The 23,962-nt window shown below is 35.5% G+C and overlaps 1 pseudogene across 1 annotated transcript; it reads left to right on the forward strand.

The window, feature by feature from the left end:
* Window positions 1-16,334: 16,334 nt before the first annotated feature.
* Window positions 16,335-23,628, forward strand: LOC145000700 (putative CoA ligase CCL7; annotated as a pseudogene). The gene is made up of 6 exons (XR_013661334.1): window positions 16,335-17,404; window positions 21,833-22,022; window positions 22,113-22,256; window positions 22,376-22,443; window positions 23,107-23,209; window positions 23,275-23,628. The product of XR_013661334.1 is annotated as a putative CoA ligase CCL7 (transcript).
* Window positions 23,629-23,962: the final 334 nt, after the last annotated feature.

The following is a 23,962-nucleotide window of genomic DNA, read 5'->3' on the forward strand; positions in this document are numbered from 1 at the left end:
TATACGGTATTGCGAATCCCGCGCCCCGACTGTTAGCTACAGTTGGAGCGAAAGTTCAGGGGTGAAAAATGTCATTATTTTTACGACGCCTGAAGAACGCCATGTAGGCTACTAGTCATATTAGTATGTTTATAATGAATACTCAAAATAAGTATTAACTAATTATTTACGTAAAGATATACTTTTACACAGTCTAAAGGGGAAAGAACTCTTTGATTACTTAGTACTTACATCAAGGTTATATAAAACTGTGTTTAGGGCAGATTCACCTAGTCAATTGTCTATTCCGTCTTGATTTTATATAACTTGTATGTACTAAGTACTCATGGGAGGGTATTAACTTCATATACAGTTTACAGTGAAAACACGTCTTCAATTCGTTTTGTTTATAAATAAAACTATGTATCATTAAATTAAGTATGGCAATAATACTTGTACTTTTCGGTCTTGAAAAGTTTAGAACTATAATTCGGTTTTCAAGAAAATATAGGATTTTCCAGGATATGCATCATTATTTTACAAAACAACACATTACAATTGAACATGTGGAACTAGGAACACATTTACAAAATGTTCAACACTTATTTACAAACTAGTATAACATATAGGACCTTTAATTGTTAATTATATGATGTCCTTAGTTTATACATCAGAGTTATATATAAATAATATCCGATAGATAGTGCAATGTGTGGTTTCCACCTTACTTCCTGTTACTTGTTTGGTTGTGGGCTTAGGGTGGATCCACACATTCAACTGTCTATTCGATATTAGTTTGTATATAACTAGTATAAATTAAGTGGTTATAGAAGGAACTGGTATGGTCATAATTCTTACTAAGAAAATATAGGATTTTCTTAAGGAATACTTTCATCATATCTCAAAGGACTATTACAGTTAACTTTGTAAGTACCTAGCGAATACTGTTGGATAAGGTGCCTAAATCCATAACTATTTCTGATATGTACTTGACCCGACCCGACATGGTCCATTTGGGTTGCATGGCACCATGAAATTGGATAGACTAAATGAGATAAATAACACTTGTGGTTTATTAATATATTATAAGTTCTACTATATTAAAAGTATTATTTAATTAGTTTGATCAAGAATTAATTTAGAATTAATTAAGTGATCAAAAGATAACTAATTAAATACATGGATTGATTGTGTAAATCATCCATAGATTATCAAGTTGGGTTAAACCCATAGGATGGCACCATGCAATTGGATAGACTAAATGAGAGAAATAACACTCCATGGATTATCAAGTTGGGTTAAACCCATAGGATGCTCCATGGGAGTTACAAACCCATGGGTCATGGAAATGAAGAGTCTTGACACATTAGGGTTTACATGGTGTAACCCTAGATGTGTCACACTATATAAGGAACATACTATCCACCAAAATCGGCAACACAAAGAGAAGTGAGGGCTAGGCTGATTTTTAGAGTGTGTGTATTCTCTCAAAAGTCATTCTAAAATCATTTGGTGTTGTGTGAAGCATTTGAGGCATCACACTTGGGGTGCTAGGCTCTCAAGGTTTCAAGGAATCAAAATCAACTACAAGGTATGTAATTCTAGCCATCCTTTTAAGATAAAAGTTCCCCATGTATGCTAGATAGGATTATGAACCTTGGAAACCAAATTTTGCATGCATTTAGACAAACATAGATCCAAGGTTTATTAGGGTTGCATGTACACTTAGGAAGTGTTAGAATGCTCAAAACCCATCAGTGGTATCAGAGCTAGGTTTGTTTGTGAATACTTGATGCAAAATAGTGTTAAAAATCAGTTTTTTTGCTATCTGCTCAGGGGACTCGATGAGTCTAAGTATAAATGCAACCAACTCGGTGAGTCTGTTAGTGCACTCGACGAGTTGGCCATGAAGAATGCAGAAATTCGATTTGTGCTGCTGGATATGGACTAGAAACATTATCCTAAACTGTTTTGGTATTATAAAACTTGTTTTAGATGGTGTAATGGTTGTTCTAATCCATTTACAATGGCTAATTTCAACTTTTCATGATTATATGTGTTTATATGTTCTTGAAATGTTGATATGAATATTCATGTTCTTATGAGTTCTTGATAGATCATAGGAGTTACTTGTTTATATGATTAATTCATGATCTTTATGTGTTTTAATGGAGTCCATAACTTATCCTCAAGTTATGGATAACCAAAAGTCTCTTTGTGTTAACAACCATTAAAAGAACACATAAGTTATAAAATGAAGAGTCTTCATTTTAATGACTCATAAGTTATGAATGTGAAAGGTTTTGTAAAGTTACAAAACTTTCCCTCAAGTTTTGGAACATGTAAAGTCACTTAATAAACTTTAGTTCCAACCCTTAGAATTTTAAAAGTTAAAATTCAACCCTTATACTTTATATTATAAGTTAATAATATATATGTATAAGATTAAGTCGTCTTACCACTAGTACACCTCATTCATGAAGCCGGTTTATAAGGGGGGGGGGGGTATAAGGTTGTTGCCTATAAAATGGCAACTTAATGGGTGTCCACTCTCACCCACCGCTTCCTTGATCGGTGGAGGGTCGTTAGCCGAACGGGTAGGAAAAGGACTTATAAATTCTCATTAAAAGTATGATGAATATTATAAAGTAACTAAATTCTTTTATTAAATTCCCAATCTTAGTTACTTTGAGAAAAATGTGAATAAGGTGCTAATCCATGAAATTACACTTTACACTTTGTTTAAGTCGTTGGTGGAGCGTGTATGGTTCACCGGCACACTAACTTGGACTTAACAAGGTAGGTAAAGGGTGACCTAAGGTTTATCATAGTATCAGTGGAGCATGTGTGGTTTACCAGCACATCGATTAAGTGATAAACTTTAAGGGTACCAAGTGATTTGCATGGTTACTTCACACCTCGTTTTGTGATCCTCGGTATCCCAGACACAAAACTTGGAGGGCACACTCGAGACTGAAACATGCCATTGAAAAGTTCAATGAATCTCAAAGAATCTAGGAATTTCTAATAACCAATTAAAAACCTAATAATTATATTTTGTTTTTCATGGTGGAAATTGGTGAATCGTTATTCACCTACCTTTCAAATATGTTATAGCTTGGATTACGACATACCTCTTCTAAGTTATAATATATTGTGATTGGATCATAGCCTTAATATTACATTTGGGTGTTTTATTAAGGACTCTCTTAATATCTAAACTAATCTTGTTCTCTTCATCCAGATGTCTTCAAACAACGCTGCTTCTGACTCTAATCCTAATGGCTCATTTACCCTTATGAACTTGTGTGGGAAAGTCACTTTTGATGGATCCAACTTCAATGAATGGATCAGAAACATCAGGCTGATTACCCACCACGATGACAAAGAATATGTCCTAGATAAGGAGCTTAAGGAGATTGATGAGACCACTGCAACTCCCCAGGAGATTGCTGACTTCCAGGCACATGAAAAGGATGCTACCAAAGTGGCATGCTTTATGTTGGCCACCATGACAGCATAACTCCAAAAGTCCTATGTGGACTTCTACCCTTTTGAAATGCAACAAGATCTGATGGAAAGATACCATCAAAGTGAACGAAAAGAGAGGTACAAAATCATTTGCTCCATGATAACAACCATGATGAAGGACGGAGAGTCCGTCATGAGCCACATGCAGAAAATGCAAAGGTATGTGGATCGGTTGCTGAAGCTTAATGTGAAATTCCCTGAGGAGCTTGAAATAGATATCATTTTGCACTCCTTACCATCGTGCTATGATCAATTCCGCATGACATATCACATGAATAAGGAAGAGGCCACACTCAGCAAACTTCAAGGACTCCTCAAGACCGCAGAAACAGGTCTTAAGGGTAAGTCGGTTGTTAACACTCCTACTCCAAACTCTACCCCGGTTTTGGCAATCGGGAAAGGTAGAAGGAAAAAGAGGAAGAGCTCTTCGAAGGGTACCAAGGCTAGGATCCTTATGGATCTTATTCAAGTGGAACCAAGAAAGGTTTCGTCACTCCTTCTTCTTACCCAAAAGAGGCTGAATGCTTCTATTGCCATGAAAAGTCACATTGGAAGCGGAATTGCCCAAAATACCTGCAAGATGTGAAGGATGGGAAAGTTAAACCCAACCATGCATGTATTTACACTATCTTATCTAATAACTCACCCTATTCTAACTCTTGGGTCCTTGATACCAGTTGTGGTATTCATACCTGTTCTGATTTGCAGGGACTAAGTAGAAGTGACAATATGGAGCATGGAAGAATAAACTTAATCATGGGGAATAGGAAAGCCTTACCTGTTACCAAGATTGGAGTTCATACTTTATCGCTAAGTATTGGGTTTAGTTTAGATTTGAATAAATGTTGTTATTCGCCAAAAATGGCAAGAAATATTATTTCCTTTCATGCATTGTATAAACAAGGTTTTACCTTTTCATTTGATAATGATGTTGGTTCGATTAATGCTTTCTTTAATAATGTTCTTTATTTTAAAGCATTACCTTGTGATGGTATGTATGAAACTGTATTTGTGGTTGATAACTTAGGAAATAATGTAGTGTGTATTGATTCTGTTAATGATAATAACTTGGATAAATCGTCATTATGGCATTGTCGTCTTGGACATATAAGAAGGAAACGCATAGGCCAACTCCAAAAGGATGGAGTCTTGGAGTCATTTGACCTAAGGTCAGATGATAGTTGCGAATCATGCTTACTTGGAAAAATAACAAAGTCACCCTTCACAAGTTCGTGTGAGAGGGGTGAAGGTTTGTTGGATCTCGTCCACACGGATGTGTGTAGACCCTTCAAACATGCCACAAGGGATGCTAATCGTTATTATTTGACTTTTACTGATGATTACAGTAGATATGGATATGTCTACTTAATCAAGCATAAGTCAGAGACTTTCGAAAGGTTTAAAGAGTTTAACTAGGAAGTCGAGAATCAATTGGGTAGGAACATTAAGATGCTTTGATCCGATCGAGTTGGTGAGTATCTTAGTTCAGAGTTCCTCGACTATCTTAGGGAATGTGGGATTGTCTTACAATTGACACCTCCCAGGACACCGCAGTTGAATGGTGTGGCTGAGAGGTGTAATCGAACCTTGTTGGACATGGTTCATTCCATGATGAGTAGAGCTTCGCTACCAATCTCATTTTTGGGGTATACCTTAGAGACTGTCGCCCATATCCTTAATCTAGTCCTTACAAAGAAAGTTGCCAAAAATCCTCATGAGATGTGGACTGGTAAAGTACCCAAACTAGACCACATCAAGATTTGGGGTTGTAAGGATTTCGTGAGATGTGAGACTCATGATAAGCTCGAACCCCGAAGCGAGAGGTGTATTTTCATCGGCTACCCACATCAATCCTTTGGTTACCTCTTCTACAGACCTAGTTAAAATGTGGTCTTTGTAGCAAGGAGGGCTGTATTTCGAGAGAGAGAGAGAGAGAGAGAGAGAGAGAGAGAGAGAGAAAGAAAAAGTTCATAAGCCAAGGAAACAGTGGGAGGTAAGTTGACCTTGAAGAAATTCAAGAGTCAAGTGGTAAAGGAACTTCAAACCCTAACACTCAACTTAAGGAGGAAACTCCTGTTGAGCCAATTGACATGTCTGTACCTATGAGGTGTTCCACAAGGATTAGGAATGCACCTGAGCATTACTATGGATTCCATATTACTGCGGAAGGTGATACACTTATCAGTGATGAGACACTGATAGGTCTGGATGAATCTAACAGTTACGCGGAAGCCGTGACAGGCCCTGAGTCAGCCAAATGGAAAGAGGCAATGGACAACGAGATACAGTCCATGTATGACAATCAAGTTTGGAACTTGTTTGAGAATATACCAGGTCGTAAAATTGTAGGATGCAAATGGATCTTCAAGAAGAAGACCGACAAGGATGGTAATGTACACACTTATAAGGCACGACTAGTTGCAAAGGGTTTCTCACAAACTCCGGGAGTTGGTTATGATGAGACCTTTTCTCTAGTGGCCAAGATTAATTCTATTAGGGTTCTGTTAGCCACATCTACATTTCATGACTATGAAATATGGCAAATGGATGTCAAAACCTCTTTCCCTAATGGAAAGTTGGCTGAGGATGTTTACATGAGTCAGCCAGAGGGTTTTATCAACACAGAGTACCCTAATAGAGTGTGTAAGCTTGAGAAATCCATTTATGGATTAAAACAAGCACCTCACAGATGGAATCTTTGCTTTGATGAGAAAGTCAAAGAATTTGGCTTTTCTAGGAGTAAAGAAGAATCATGTGTATATGTCAAGGCTAGTGGGAGTATAGTTAGGTTTTTGGTATTGTATGTGGATGACATACTACTCATAGGAAATGACATCCCAACCCTGTAGGCAGTTAAGTCCTGGCTTGGGAAGTGTTTCTCTATGAAGGACCTAGGAGAAGCTGCCTGTATTCTAGGGATAAGGATCTTGAGAGATCGGAGTAAAAGAGTAATTGGACTTAGTCAGAGTACCTACTTGGATAAGGTGCTGAAGATATTCGGCATGCAGGACTCCAAGAAATGAGAGTTACCCATCCAGAGTAACGCCAAATTGAGTAAGACACAAAGCCCTAGTACAGAGGATGAGATAGTAGAAATGAGTCGAATACCTTATGCTTCGGCTGTAGGATCGATCATGTATGTTGTGACGTGTACTCGACCTGATGTAGCCTTTTCCTTGAGCATGGTTAGCAGGTATCAAGGGAACCCTGGAAAAGTACACTGAACTGCGGTAAAGAACATCCTTAAGTACCTACGGAGGACTAAGAATTAGGTTCTTACCCTTGTTGGGAGTGATGACTTAAGAGTTGTAGGGTATAGTGACGCTAGCTTCCAGACTAATACTGTAACACCACGGATTCCTATGTATTATTTTTATTTTTTTATTTTTGGGTAATTTTGAGGGACTCGGCGAGTTGGAGTCTAAACTCGCCGAGTAGGATCGTGGTTTTGTGCACTGGTTCGCATCTGGACTCGGCGAGTCCAAAAATGGACTCGGTGAGTCCACGCTGTTTAATGAAACCCTAATTTCCAGGGTTTGAGACCTATTTAAAGGGGCTTATGTCCCTCATTTGCGGCCACCAACCCCAGAGAGAAACCCTAAAGAGCTTTTGAGCATTTTGGGAGAGAGAAGAGGCCATTGTTGACTTTTGAAGCTTGGTTTGGCAAGGCAAAGGAGATTCATTTTGGAGAAGGAAAGGGAGGTGGACATCCTTCGATTTTGGAGCTCAGAGCATCATTTTGGAGGTATATTTTGGCTTCCTTTTCTGTTGTTATGATGAACATGGGGTTTAGGGTTTCTTGATCCCTTTGTTGGTTAGATTTGATGTCCACTTCGTCCCTATTTGTGATGAAGCTTGAGATGGGATCCATAGAGGTCCAGAGAAGCTTTATTCCTTAAGCTTTATGAGGATTCATGGGAGTTTTTGTTGGATTAATGTCTAAGTCCATAACTATATTTGGTATGTACTTTACCCGGCCCGACATGGTCCATTTGGGTTGCACTTCACCGACACAATTTATATGGATAATCTTTTGAGATTAGTATGTTTATGATTACATATTAATATATTATAAGTTCTAATATATTAATATGGAATCATATTATTTAATTAATATTGATCAAGAATTAATTTAGAATTAATTAAGTGATCAAAATGAACTAATTAAATATGGACTCTTGTATATATGGAATGGGCCAAGTTCATTTAGGTTGGGCTAAGCTTTCATGGATAGTCCATGGAGTGTTTAACCCATGGATCCTAGGAAATGAAAGGTCATGGGTATTAGGGTTTAACCCTAATCCTCCACACTATATAAAGATGTCCTTGGTTGGTGAAATTGGCACTAGTGTGGTACACTAAAAGGGCTAGCCGATTTCACTAGAGAGAACCAAGTATCCATATTCTCTAAAGTCTTCCAAGGTGTTTTGGTGATTTGTGATTCCACTTCAGGCTTCCAAACTATTGGGGCTAAGCTCTTAAAGCTTGAAGACATCAAGCTACATCAAAAGGTATGTCATCTAACTAGTACTTTGTAGTATGAGATCTTCATAATATGCTAGTTAGGATTAAAGCCTTGGAAAGTTCTTATTTGCATGTATAATAGAGAAAACATAGATCCAAGGTATTTAGGGTTGGATGTACACTTAGGAGTGTTAGAATGCTCATAACCCAACAGTTTTGACCTAAAGTTATGAGATATGGGGCTAAAACATCATTTAGGAGCAAATAGTTGTTGTTTGAGCACTAAGTTTTGGACTTTACGTGAATATCATGCTTTGGGAGGCCAGATCTATGATTGTATGGAACAGATCTGACCTCAGAAGTGAGTTTGAGTTTATACATGGCATGGACTCGCCGAGTCTGAAGAATAGACTCGGCGAGTAGCATGAAGTTTGCCCTTAACCACTCAACGAGTGGTCTTGTCGAGTTTAGGGGTCGACTTAGTGAATCAGGGAGAGTCAGGGGGAACTGATTCAAGCCGGGACTCGCCGAGTTGTTCTTGAGACTCGGCGAGTTGAGTCGTGGTGGCCTCGTGATTTATGCCAGGTGAAACTCGTCGAGTCAGAGAAGTACTTGGCGTGTCAAGAGAGGATCCAAGGGAGTCAGTGGACGCGTATAGACTCGCCGAGTCGCCCTAGTGCACTCGCTGAGTCCGATCAAAGTTGATCGTGGACCTTGTTAACCTTTAGGGTTAAGTTCAGTTGTATTTATGAGTGTATTACTTTGTGTGATTAGGCGGAGGCTAGATCACATTTATTCCGAGAAAGATATTTACTGAGATACGCGAGGTGAGTCTTCTCACTATACTTTACCTTGAGTAGGTAAATAGAGTTATGTGATATAGTGTTTTATATATATTGTTGTTGCACTGCCTTCTTCTATGTTATTTATGTTGTGCATGCTTGCAGAGTTAGAACCTGAGGGTTCACAGAGTTTGGGTGCACGGACCCACAAAGTTATAGCCTCGAGTGGCTAATATGTGTTATATGTGGTATTTTGGGGAACTCACTAAGCTTTGTGCTTACAGTGTTTTGTGCTATGTGTTCCAGGTACTAGTGAGGATCGCGGGAAGGCGCCGGCTTGATCAGTACACACACAGGATTTTTATGCTATGAGATCTTGGGATTGTTATATGTTATAAATTGAGTTTCAAACAATGATGTTTTTATGATTTACAAATGAATTATGTGTTTATAAATGCGAAAAATTGTTTTGGAAATTTACGATGTTACAGATACGGATAATTTCCGCTCTCAATGAAGCTGGGTCTTTACCTTAAACGGAGGAGCAATTTTTTGGAAGAGTTCCAAGCAAGAGACAATGGCTGATTCAACTTGCGAATCAGAGTATATAGCAGCTAGCGAGGCAGCAAAGGAGGCGATATGGCTGAAGAACTTCATTGGAGACCTTGGAGTTGTACCAGCTATTAAGGAGCCAATGGAAATTTTCTGTGATAGTGAAAGTGTTGTTGCCTTAGCCAAGGAACTAAGGGATCACAGTAGATCCAGACACATCAACAGAAAATACCATTTCATCTTACATCGAATAGAAGAAGGACTCCTCATGGAAAAGAGGGTATCATTAGATGAGAATCCAGTAGATCCCCTCACTAAGGGACTGACTCAAGTTAAGCATCTCCAGCATGCTCGGAGCATAGGGCTGAAGGATGATATTAGATTTATTAGTTAGATAACCTCGAAATTTGTAAAGTGTAATTGACATTAGATGATGAATAAAAGGTGTTTTATTTATGAGTAAAGTGATGCTATCTCCTGTCGATCGTTTACTATATTTAGTTTGTATGTTTTGACTTCTAGAATAATTATGTTTGGTATATCATATTATTCGAACCTCCACAGTCAGTCATATGTCGGAAGTAGGTATGAATCAATACTGTCATGATTGGTTGCAGAGGTGTAAGGTGTTGGACATGGCTACAACAATCATGAATGCTCATAAGTTCTGAGCATTGGACTCAACCCACGCTCACTGGAATCACTTCATGGAATTTATCTCGAGTGATCGTGAGACGGTAATATCATATAACTCTTCAAAGCTAGAGATATGATTTGTTACTTATGAATTGGTTATGCATTGATTGTACGTAAATGAATTGGTAACTCGATGTTATAAAACATGCTTTTGTGTATAATTCAATGAGTGGTAGAACAAACATATGAGTCAAAGTTTATATGTTCCTTGTTGGATTAGAAACTGATATCTGGGCCCCTCGATGATTTTGTTTTGAACTATGTACCAGGCCCGGTCAGAACTAAGTTGATGTTTTCAATTAAGTTCTTTGTCAAACAAATCGGAAATCGGGAAACAAACTGCTGGACAATAAGTAAGACATTGTTCAATGTATTTGTCCGGATGATAACTAGAGCAGAGGATTATATAATCACTTATCTTAAATGGCGTATCATTATCTTTTCAGTTCCGAGAAACCTTGAAAGAGATACAATTGCTGATCGGTTCCTGAAGTCATACTTGCAGTTATAGTTATTAGACTTATCCAAGTGGGAGACTGTTGGATAAGGTGTCTAAGTCCATAACTATTTCTGATATGTACTTAACCTGACCTGGCATGGTCCATTTGGGTTACATGGCACCATGCAATTGGATAGACTAAATAAGAGAAATAACACTTGTGGTTTATTAATATATTATGAGTTCTAGTATATTAAAAGTATTATTTAATTATTTTGATCAATAATTAATTTAGAATTAATTAAGTGATCAAAAGATAATTAATTAAATATATGGATTGATTGTGTAAATCAACCATAACTTGTATAGTGGGCTAAGAGGCGCCATGGATTATCAAGTTAGGTTAAACCCATAGGATGCCCCATGGAAGTTACAAACTCATGGGTCATGGAAATGAAGAGTCGTGACACATTAGGGTTTACATGGTGTAACCCTAGATGTGTCACACTATATAAGGAACATACTATCCACCAAAATCGGCGACACCAAGAGAAGTGAGGGCTAGGCTGATTTTTAGAGTGTGTGTATTCTCTCAAAAGTCATTCCAAAAACATTTAGTGTTGTGTGAAGCATTTGAGGCATCACACTTGGGGTGGTAGGCTCTCAAGGTTTCAAGGAATCAAAATCAACTACAAGGTATGTAATTCTAACCATCCTTTTAAGATAAAAGTTCCCCATGTATGCTAGATAGGATTATGAACCTTGGAAACAAAATTTTGCATGTATTTAGACAAACATAGATCCAAGGTTTATTAGGGTTGCATGCACACTTAGGAAGTGTTAGAATGCTCAAAACCCATCAAATAAATCAAGGTTATATACAATGATGATTTTGTTTTGAACTATGTACTAGGCCCGGTCAGAACTAAGTTGATGTTTTCAATTAAGTTCTTTGTCAAACAAATCGGAAATCGGGAAACAAACTACTGGACAATAAGTAAGACATTGTTCAATGTATTTGTCCGGATGATAACTAGAGCAGAGGATTATATGATCACTTATCTTAAATGGCGTATCATTATCTTTTCAGTTCCGAGAAACCTTGAAAGAGATACAATTGCTGATCGGTTCCTGAAGTCATACTTGCAGTTATAGTTATTAGACTTATCCAAGTGGGAGACTGTTGGATAAGGTGTCTAAGTCCATAACTATTTCTGATATGTACTTAACCTGACCTGGCATCGTCCATTTGGGTTACATGGCACCATGCAATTGGATAGACTAAATAAGAGAAATAACACTTGTGGTTTATTAATATATTATGAGTTCTAGTATATTAAAAGTATTATTTAATTATTTTGATCAATAATTAATTTAGAATTAATTAAGTGATCAAAAGATAATTAATTAAATATATGGATTGATTGTGTAAATCAACCATAACTTGTATAGTGGGCTAAGAGGCGCCATGGATTATCAAGTTAGGTTAAACCCATAGGATGCCCCATGGAAGTTACAAACTCATGGGTCATGGAAATGAAGAGTCATGACACATTAGGGTTTACATGGTGTAACCCTAGATGTGTCACACTATATAAGGAACATACTATCCACCAAAATCGGCGACACCAAGAGAAGTGAGGGCTAGGCTGATTTTTAGAGTGTGTGTATTCTCTCAAAAGTCATTCCAAAAACATTTAGTGTTGTGTGAAGCATTTGAGGCATCACACTTGGGGTGGTAGGCTCTCAAGGTTTCAAGGAATCAAAATCAACTACAAGGTATGTAATTCTAACCATCCTTTTAAGATAAAAGTTCCCCATGTATGCTAGATAGGATTATGAACCTTGGAAACAAAATTTTGCATGTATTTAGACAAACATAGATCCAAGGTTTATTAGGGTTGCATGCACACTTAGGAAGTGTTAGAATGCTCAAAACCCATCAAATAAATCAAGGTTATATACAATGATGATCCGACAAACACTGGGATGTGTGATTTCCGCCTCATTTCCTGTTCCTTGTTTGGTTGTGGGCTTGGGGCTGAACAACACAATCGATTGTCTGTTTGATCTGGATTGTATATAACTTGTATACACTAAGTACTCGTAGAAGGAACTAGTAAGAGTAATTTTACTCATCATTCATCACATCAGAAAATATAGGATTTTCTGGAGTAACACCTCATGTTTTAAAAAGAACAAAGAACATGTTTTCTAAAACAAAATACTTATGAACTCACCAACTTTAATGTTTACACTTTTTCAAACCACATGTATTCTTAGGATCGTTAGTAGATATGTACTCTCTTAGGTGTTGCGAAGATGGAGCTTTACGTCTTATCTTTTGTTATAGTATTAATATAAATCAAGTAACATTTTGAACACAATGTAAACTTTATATTGTTAATATAATGGTTTTTGTTGTTGTTTTGATTACTATTATGTAATGGTTGTGATACTTAAACATGACGTCCTTCGCCCCCGAACATTTCCGCCGTTCGGGTTTGGGGGTGTGACAGATTGGTATTAGAGCATTGTTTATAGTGAATTAAGTATATAAATTATTAAAATATACACAACTATAAATACAATAGGACCGAAGTGTTCTAACTAAAAGTATACTTTTAAAATATAAGTATATTTTTATGAAAGTATACATACAAGCATATATATATATATATATATATATATATATATATATATATATATATATATATATATATATATATATATATATATACTAGAACAAATATTACAAGAAGAACAAAACAATAGCATTAGATTTTGGACATTACAGTCAAACTTAAACAGTTATGTAATCATATCTGCGATAAATATAGCCTAATCAACTATATTTGTTTTAGATACGACCAATATCTGTTTGGGATTGATAGTGGTGTTGCAGCAAGCCTAAAACTTACCATCCCTATATACAAAGAAATGCTAGAACAAAACATAAAGTTAAAATACTATAGGAGTATTTTAGGTACTATAACTAACTTATGTGAAAACTAAAAGATCTTTACTGTTAGGTCTATAATTACTGAGAGTATACGTTAAGGTTATATATAATTGAGATTTTATAGACTTAGAATTTGTGATTTTCACTCGACTTCCTGTTCCTTGTTTGGTTGTGATTTTAGAGTAGGATCACTTATTCGACGATCTATTTGATCTTAGTTATATATAATCTGTATACACTAAGTGATTATAGAAAGACCAGGTAAGGATCATTTTCGTAAAAAAAAATTATGTTAATAAAAATGTTTAATAAATCTCATAGATTCTTTAGACACTTCCATTCTCGCACAACTGACACACCTAAACATCACAAACAACCAACAGAGGAATCAAGACAGAACCAAAAGAGGTTTTACAAGGAGGATTCCAAGAAAGGATCGACCGAAGAGAAAGGCACTAGATACATCATTAACAAACCTTATCCTATTAGAAACAATTTAGAGACCACCTTATACGGAATATTAATAGTTAAGAAAATAATATAAACCAGTGAGTTAGTGATTACACTACTCACACTATGTGTTAGGTTTATCACGTCTTTCATCACAACTGATAACTACAAATCAAGTCAAAAAAATTCAGTGATGGTAGTCACTATGGAAAATTCATAAGTTTATTTTTCACATAAACTTCTATTATGAATTTATTACAGAACACTTTCGGAGCATGTTACAGTCAAATACAATAACCTAGTTCGTATGACATTTGATTTATAACCTCTACCGATATTTTACCTACCTTTCAACTTTAAATTTTATGACAGAAAGATGTTACCTCGTAGATATATCAGGTCTAATAACAACACGACAACAAATCCACTACAACCACGTCCATAATATGACCCCACTATGTTCCAGACTACGGTGAATACCACCGTAACAGCCGCCATGTCTCATATCCATGCAAGTGGTACCAATGGGCGGTAAGTGGTGCTAACCCATCTAATCATGGAAATAACCACATACACTCTAGGGAGTGTACATATAAAGACTTCATGAATTAAAACCTAAATACTTTAGCGGAAGTGGATGAGTCATTGCTCTAAAGCAATGTTTCGAGAAAACAGAATCAGTATTTGAAATTTGCACGTGCCCAGAAGGGAGCAAAGTCATGTTTGTTGTCTGCACTTTCTCCGATGGGGCCCTGACGTGGTGGAATGGCCATGTCAAATCACTGACCCTACCAGTGGCAAACTCAATGGGTTGGGCAAGCCTAAAAACAATGATGCTAAAGGAGTACTGCTCGAGGGGTGAAGTACAAAAACTGGAGCAAGAGTTGTGGGAGATTACCATGACAGGTTCAGACATAGTAGCCTACACTAATAGATTTAGTGATTTAGCGCTACTATGCCCCGGAGAGCAAGAAGATAGAGAGATACATTTGGGGACTATCTCCTCAGATTCAAGGAAACATGATAGCTGCAAAACCTCTCACGTTTGACAATGCCAAGCAACTAGCACAAACACTCGTGGACCATGGAGTCCGCCAAGGAATAATGACCCCCATTCTTAAACTACCAAAAGGGGGCGACCATAAACGAAGATCTGAGAGTAGGAAAAAGGGACAACCAACTCAAGATCCCTCGAAGAAACAATAGATTGTTGTTGTTCATGTTGTTAGAACACCTGCCACGCCAACGTCAGCACAACAATATGCGAGGATTCGCCCAAAATGAAACAAGTGTAACTTCCATCACTATGGAGCCTGCCGAGAGTTACACTGCAGAAATTGCAACAGGAAGGGGCACGCTACCCGTTTCTGTAGAGCACTGGCACAACCCCTCAATCAAGTCCCCGCAAACAGCCACTCAAATTGAAGCTGAAATAGTACGGAAGAATAGTAGAAGTTGAAGCATCAAACAGCCACTCACACATTTTAGTGAACATATGGTGGGCAAAAACTAAACATACAATACTGTTCAACCAATAACCTAAGCTGAAAAAACAACAATCATAAACTAAAAATCACATACCCTACCGATCCATAACTAAGATCAAATTAAAACAATGAATCGATAAGAACATAAATCGGCACATAATTAAGCTATCGAGTTGTCCAAACTAGAAAACCACATGTTTCCTTCGATGTCAATGTTAGATTGAATCAAATGAGAGTATTTAAATTTCAAATTGAGGGGAAGAAGGTCGGGCAAGTGGCAGAAAGATAGTGGGGGTGGTGTCCGGCGAGCTTGAAGCAACGTTGTGTGAAGTTTCATTCAATATGGGAGCGTCTGTGATGCCAATGGTAACAAGACAAAGGCCAAAAACCTGAACGTTCACTAACCGATAGAGTCACAGTTCTTTTCTCATACAACAACGTCGACTGATTACGTCTCGGGAGAAAAAAATTAAGGTGAAGGTCGAAAAGAAAAACAAGGAAGATGAAAGATTGGTTGAATCGGTGGTACACGTAAACTAGCTGGAAAATCCGAAAAATATCAAATTTAGTGCCAAATTTTTGATGACAATTGATATTTCAACTTAATAAATTGATTTAACCACTTGAATGTATGTTTTACTAACTTGTACGATAGATGCAAATGTATTTTACCTTTGTGTAAATTATTAACCCAAATATCACTTTCCATTTTGGATAAAAATAAAAGGCCAATTTCCGCAAAAAGTAGGCTGTTCCTAAACTCTATGTGAATTAATTAACTGTATCTATAATATTAGGCCTTTTATAACAACCTTTAATTAATATCGCTATAATATTCTACAAGATTGTTAATTTTCTTTTTCACAACTTCAATAATTAATAGATTATTTAAACTATAATTTATTACTTAGATATATTATTTCAGAATGAAAATTTAGAAAAAAGAATGTTAGACCCGTCACTAGCCAAGATGGAGGAGTATAAAATGTGAAAGATATGAAGGTGATGAGCACTTGAATATCATTTGGTAGAAATTGCTCATCTATCAAAAACACACACAATGTCGATGGACAAATCTGGGTATGGCCATGACGGAATATTCCGATCACTCCGACCACCAGTAGTCATCCCAGCAAAACAACACACATCAATGATCTCCTTCCTCTTCCGTAACGTTTCATCGTACCCAAACAAACCGGCCTTAATCGACTGCGACTCCGGCGAAACCCTCACTTTCTCTGAATTCAAAACCACCGTAGCCAAGCTTTCTCAAGCCTTGAACACCCAACTGGGTATCTCCAAGAACGACGTCGTCCTCTTCTTCGCCCCCAACTCAATCCAATACTCCGTCTCTCTTTTCTCTGTCATCGCTCTCGGTGCCATAGCCACCACCGTCAACCCTCAGTACACTGTCGGCGAGCTATCCAAACAACTCCAAGACTCTAAACCCAAACTCATCATCACCATTCCAGCATTGTACCAAAAAGTTGAAAGCTTTGGCCTGCCGGTTGTGTTTTTAGGGTCAGAAAGTCCAAGAAAAGGATGTTATTCATATAACGATTTGATTTCAACATCTTCCTCAGTCTCAGAACTCCCTAATGTGTCCATCGGAGGAGATGATACTGCGGCCTTACTGTACTCTTCTGGAACAACCGGTGTTAGTAAGGGTGTCGTTTTAAGCCATATGAATTTCATCTCTAACTCACAGATGATTACTTCAGATCAAAGATTAATGGGGGAGAAAGACTACAGGTTCATATGTGTCTTGCCCATGTTTCATATAGCCGGACTTGCGACTATACTATATTCTCAGCTACAGGAAGGGAATACCATCATATCAATGGGGAAGTTTGATTTTGAAGGGTTACTAAAGAACATTGAGAAATATAGAGCGACACATTTATGGGTTGTTCCTCCGGTTATACTTGCTTTGGCTAAACAGGATGCAGTAAAGAAGTTCGATCTATCTTCTTTAAAGCAAATTGCTTCAGGTGCTGCACCTTTAGGGAAAGAATTAATGGAGGAGTGTGCCAAAAAGTTCCCTCATGTTACAGTTATTCAGGTAAACTTCCATTGCATTTGAACTAAATATATTTAATGATCTCCTTTCTGGCCATTTATAATTGTTCGATTGTTTGTCATTTTAAACTTAATTTCGCACCTAATGTTTTAATTCTTTATTTCTTATATATATATATATATCTTTACTATCTTATAAAAGAAATCTAACTATTTCTAAAAATAGATTGATTATAATAATAATATTTTTTTAAGACGTCCAAATGATGAAGCTGATAGTACAAGTAATCATTAATAAAATAATATTAAATTTTAACCATATTTTGAATTCAAATATTTATCATCAAATCTCCATATATTTCTCAACAATTTGATATGGTTTCCTCAAATCTCGGATTCATTCAAATTTTGAACCCTTTTAGATATCCTTAAATTTAGCATGTTGATTCAAATATCCCTCCAATCGCATATACCTCTTTGCTCCCTCCTCTACTATAAAGTCCACCGTCCAGGAACAAAAAATGACTTTATTTCCCAAATAACACCATAGTTTGATTATTTTGTCTTCGACGTGTACTTTCTTTTGTAACATAACATTTTTGTAGAGGAAACATATCACTGAAAGAATTTACATGTCCCGCCGCTTTGCGCGGGTGCACTGCTAGTATATATATATATATATATATATATATATATATATATATATATATATATATATATATATATATATATATATATATATATAAGTTTAGTTTATAATATTCTAGGTTTTTAAAAAATTAAACTTGAAAAAGATATTATCCAAAATGATATAGTTAAAATATTCATAATACAATATTGTTATAATTCAACATGTTATGATCTTTAATTTGTTTTTACTGAAAATATTATCATTCAAAATATTTATAATCATTAACGTTATCTTTTACAATTCAAAATTATACGATTTAATAGATATTATGATTCAAAGCTTGTTATTAAACAAAAACCCAAGTTCAGTGAAAATACCCTTTTAAATTTTTATCTTAAGCTCATATGCATGTAAGACGTATATGATTATTTTTCCTTAAAGTCATACACAACCTGATATACAATTTTTTTCCCAGCCATATAAATCAATTCTTAGCCCTTATGAAATGATTTTCTTGAACTGATCTATAAATTGACGATTAGCTGTATTACAAATTATATGTACCTTGATTTTTATTTTCTCATGGCTACATTGTAACACTAGATTTTCACTTTGGCAAGTGAAGATGAGAGATCTTTTGGAATAAACCGATTATGAGGACGCTTTAGATTTGTTTGTAGGTAAATCTAAAGCTACTTGGACTACAAATGAAGAAAGAAAGGATCCGCATCCAGCATCCTCTTACTTGTATTTGACTTTACTTACACAACAATATTATTCAACAAGTACTTAACAAAAGTCTTCAAGAGCTATTTGGTTAAAACTTGAATCTATTTGTATGAAGAAGGTTCTTACAAACAAGATGCATTGGAAACATAAGTTGTTCTTACACAAATTTCAAAAAGTGGAGATTTCTTACCCATATATTCAACCTCAAAGAAATTATTTCTAATCTAAGTATGATGAGGAAGACCTTGGATTCATCATTTTATACTCTTTTCCGACTTCATATTTGAATATCAATGATACAGTTCTTAAATCTTAATATTCATGATTCTCTTACTCAAATGAAGACGATGAGGCCTTGCACTCTGAAAAAATATGAAACAAATAGTTTCTAATGACTGGTGAAGCAGTTTAAAAAGTGAAGGGTTATCTGTTTGGGTTCGTTATAATAATGTAATGTCTCATTTACACAAACAAAATTTTCATTTTTAAATTAGGTAAAAACATTGTTTCCATAAAAACCAAGTCAAGAAAAACCATAATTTTCAAAATACAATCATCCCAGAATTAGAGTATCCTAATAATGCGGAATCACAAAAGGTGTCGATGAGTGTATACAGTTAAGCCTTCTCCTTTCCACGATCATCTGAAGTACCCGAAACACATTTAAATTCACAAATGTAGGCATGAAGTTTAGCGAGTTCACCCAAAATATCACATACAACATAACATAATGAACAATTATGTGTTATTAGCAACCCTAGGATTATCAATAGTCCTATGGGCTCACAACAGCCCTATGGATTATCAACAACCTTGTAGGTTATCAACAACCAATAATACACACAACAACAATCAACAAATAACACTCGACTAGTCTAGCATTCACACACAAGTAGTATAGTGAGAAGACTCACCTCGCAATATCATACAATCACAATAGCTCTCTGACAGTGAAGACTGGTATTATGAATCACATAATCATCAATATAGAAGTACCCTCTCAGACTACACACTAAAACCCATAAGTTGACCAAAAGTCAACTTGGTAAAAAGTCAACCCTAACTGACCTCCACGTCGTGGCCACCATAGGCCACGTTGTAGCAGCTTTACAAAAAAAAAAACAGTCGCAGTGACACCTGTCGCCACATTGTAGCTGGCAAATTGCCACATTGTTGGAACTAGACTCTCACAACTTTATGAATTAAGCTTCTGTAAGTTCGACATTCTATCTTAAGGGATTAAGTCATTTTGGAGAAGATGGGTTAATAGGAGAGTACACTGGTGGTACACGCCAATACGCACAACGTACAAGCCATTTAAGTAGTACGCTCAGCGTACAGATACGTACGCTCAGTGTATGCTCAGTCAATGGATATTAAGTTATTGGGCCTCGGTTTGGGCCTAGCTTTGGACATAGAGGTAGTTGAGATGTGATAGGCCTTCAAAAGTCAGTTAAGGGTCGGAGAATTGGTTTGGGCATGGAAGAAAAGACCATTTGAAGAGTTGGGCCCAATTTAGAAAATTGGGCCATTTGGGGACTTAATAGGCCCTAGTGAGGACTAGAAAGGAGTGGGCCTAGTTCATGGCCCAAATTAGATCAAAATAGGTAAAATAGTCATTTTACCCATAAAAGAGCCAACAATTAGTGACTAAACGTTTATGTGGTCATGATAGTCGGGGAGTAGTTGGAGCAGTCGACGGTGTCACCTTTGCACGAATTATTCAGCAGTCTATTGAGGGGTGAGTTACCTTCCAGTAGCAGTGGGTCTAAGGCCACAATGTCAACCCATTAGTAGGAGATGTACGTTAGATGATTGTCTTTGTGATATTCATATAGGTTTGTTGCTACCTATGATGTTCTATCTACTATTATGATATATGTGATATGATATTATGTATGGTAGTAGTAGGGGGAGATAGTCCCCAAGTTACTGGTTGATAGGGCCGAAGGGGTAGTTTAGTACCCATCAATGCTAGACAGACTATGATTATGTGATAGTATGTGATATACCAGTCGAGAGGATCGAAGTGGTAGGCCAACACCTAGATATGCTAGGTAAGGTCACCAGTCGAGAGGATCGAAGGGGAAGTTTGATTTTGAAAGGTTACTAAAGCACATTTAGAAATATAGAGTGAAAAATTTATGGGTTGTTCCTCCGGTTATACTTGCTTTGGCTAAACAGGATGCAGTAAAGAAGTTCGATCTATCTTCTTTAAAGCAAATTGCTTCAGGTGCTGCACCTTTGGGGAAAGAATTAATGGAGGAGTGTGCCAAAAAGTTTCTTCATGTTATGGTTATTCAGGTAATCTTCCTTTCCATTTGAACCAATATATTTAATGATCTCCTTTTCAAACTTAATTTGGCACGTGTATATATATATATATATATATATATATATATATATATATATATATATATATATATATATATATATATCCTTCATTATTTACTTAAAAAAAATAAGATTGTTTATATATTAAACTTTATTTTATAATATTGTAAGTTTTAAAAAATTTAATGTTAAAAATGATATTAGTTAAAATATTCATAATACAAGTTTGTTATAATTCAACATGATCTTTAATTTGTTTTAACCTGAAACATTATTATTCAAAAAAAATAATGATTTTTAATCGTATCTTTTGCAATTCAAAATTACATGATTTAATAGATATTATGATTCAAAACTTATTATTACACAAAAACCCGACTTCGGTGAAAATGTTATGATCTTAAAATGTATGATCCAAAATATTTCAAGATAAAAAATTGTTATTTTTAATAAGTTTGTTAAGATCCAAAAGTATTTTGATTTACATAAGTCATGATCTTTAATAGAGTATTTTATGATTCAAAAATGTTGTGATTTAAAACTTATTATTAGACAAAAACTTAATTTGGTTGAGAATGTTATGATAGTAATTATACGACCCAAACTCATATGATCTAAAATTTTCCAATCCAAAAGGGGGTAACTGAACTTTATACAAAACATTGTAGACCATAAGACTCGTAGTTATAAGCTAGAGTTCTGAATACCATTTTGCTTTGATTTTTGAATTTCTTTAAGAATTTTGAAATTATATGACAAAATCAAGAAACCCAACAGGGATATGGTATGACTTAAAAAACTGGGCTTATAACAATGAAGAGTCTAATCATTGGCCCACGTAACTCTGGTTCCACTGGGATTCTATTACTAGGTGTTGAGGTGAAAATAGTTAGTGCAGATACCGATAAGCCTCTTCATATTAACTAGATGGGTGAAATATGGGTTCGAGGAGCTAGCATGATGCAAGGTATGAACATCTTATCATTTTTTACACATAAAAGACGAATCTTTAATTTGCTTTTTAGGCATAAAATCTGTTTTAGATCTTAATTTATAGGTTATCTTAATAATGCACATGCTACAGAGTATATGGAGATAAACAGGGTTTTGTGCACACTGGGATCTTGGGTATTTTGATGATCGAGGTAAGTTATATGTGTTTGACCGAATAAAGGAACTCATTAAGTGCAAGGGTTTTCAGGTAAAAAAGTTGTGGTAACTTATATCTTCCAAAGATCCTATTTTGATAGGTTTTTTTGTTATCTTTTTTTCATGACAATAACAATCATTAATCTTGGCTGTATGTTTTATACTTTTAAGGTTGCACCAGTAGAGCTTGAAGTGCTTTTACTTTCACACTCTGAAATATTGAATGTTGTAGTAATTCCGTAAGTTAATAAGACAATCTTATTCAGAATTTGAAGCTTATTCACAACATTTTCTAAATGGCCAATTTTCAGGAAATAGGAATTTACCTTTCCCCTTTTTTTTTTTACCATGATGAGTAATATACTTTACTATCTATCCATAATATAATATACTTTATCCTAAATATCTCAATGTAGATTTGGTATTTGTATAACCATAACATTATTAGTTGAATGCCATAAGAACAAAAGGGTTAAAAACAAAATAAATGGTAACCCATTACCAATTTTCCAGGTTCAAATAATTGTTTTCGGTAGAAAATCATAAGTACATTGGTATTATGGGTGCAAATATAAATTATAAAGGATAATACTTTCACTTTTACCTTTAGTAGCAACGTACCTTAACGGTACTATTAGAATACTGATTTGGAAAATATACTACCACATATGAAAAAGAAACAACTACAAGAGTAAAGCAAAAATCAAATGGGAAAAAATATACTTGTTTTCATGGTTAATATTTGTTGCATTGTGTAAATACAATAAGTATGTTGTTATTATGCATAAAATTTGAAGTATATTTCCCACATCGGTAAAAAGGGAAAATTACATTGCTCTTTCTTTCAACATTCTCTTTTAGATCTGATATGTTGTAGCTAATCAGTATAAGTATTATGGTAGGTTTCCCAATATGGAAGCTGGCGAAGTCCCAATTGCATTTGTCGTTCGGTCTCCAAACAGTTCGTTGACCGAAGATGATGTTAAGAAATTTATTGCTGAACAGGTAAAGGTTTGTAATATTTTTATATTTTAATAAAAATCATATTCACTGGAATATAATCGATACAGGTTTCACCTTATAAAAAGATTGAAGCGAGCGACATTTGTAAACAATGTGCAAAATCGGCTGCGGGGAAACTTCTACGGCGGGAACTTATTGAAAAGGTTCGATCCGAAACATAAGATTTTATGAAATCAAAAAACTTAGAATGTTTTGTATACAATAAAAGTTGTGAACTGTTTTGGATTTGTTTTTTAACTATCCGTGTAAAAATTGTTAAAGTTTAGGAAAGTCAATAAGGAGAGTCGGTATAAAGTAATTGGTAGTACGGATGTAACCAAACCACATGTTGCGTACTGTGTAGTGGTAAGTTAGTGTATTTTCCTTTATTTAATAAGTGAACGATCAAGAACACTGATGTCGTTCGTTCATTTAAGGTTTTTTTTTTTTTTTTTTTTTTTTTTTTTTTTTTTTTGTTGGTTTAAGTTTGTATGCATTTTTATTTTTGTAACTCTTTTTTTACAGCAATATGATCCTTTATTTAATAGAGTAATATGACTCGTTGTTGTATGTACTATCGTTAATGTGTGCATCGATCAACAATATGCTACAATCCAATAGTGCTTCTCCATGTCTTTGACCAACAAGTGTACCTAGGCACAAAACCATTTTGAAAAAAGTTATACTTTACTTTTCGGGTACCATTAAGTATTTTAAAGATTTATAAACGTTACAAGGATAACAAATCCATCCACT

This window comes from Lactuca saligna, chromosome 6, assembly GCF_052625555.1.
Source record: "Lactuca saligna cultivar CGN05327 chromosome 6, ASM5262555v1, whole genome shotgun sequence".
Classification (NCBI taxonomy): domain Eukaryota; kingdom Viridiplantae; phylum Streptophyta; class Magnoliopsida; order Asterales; family Asteraceae; genus Lactuca; species Lactuca saligna.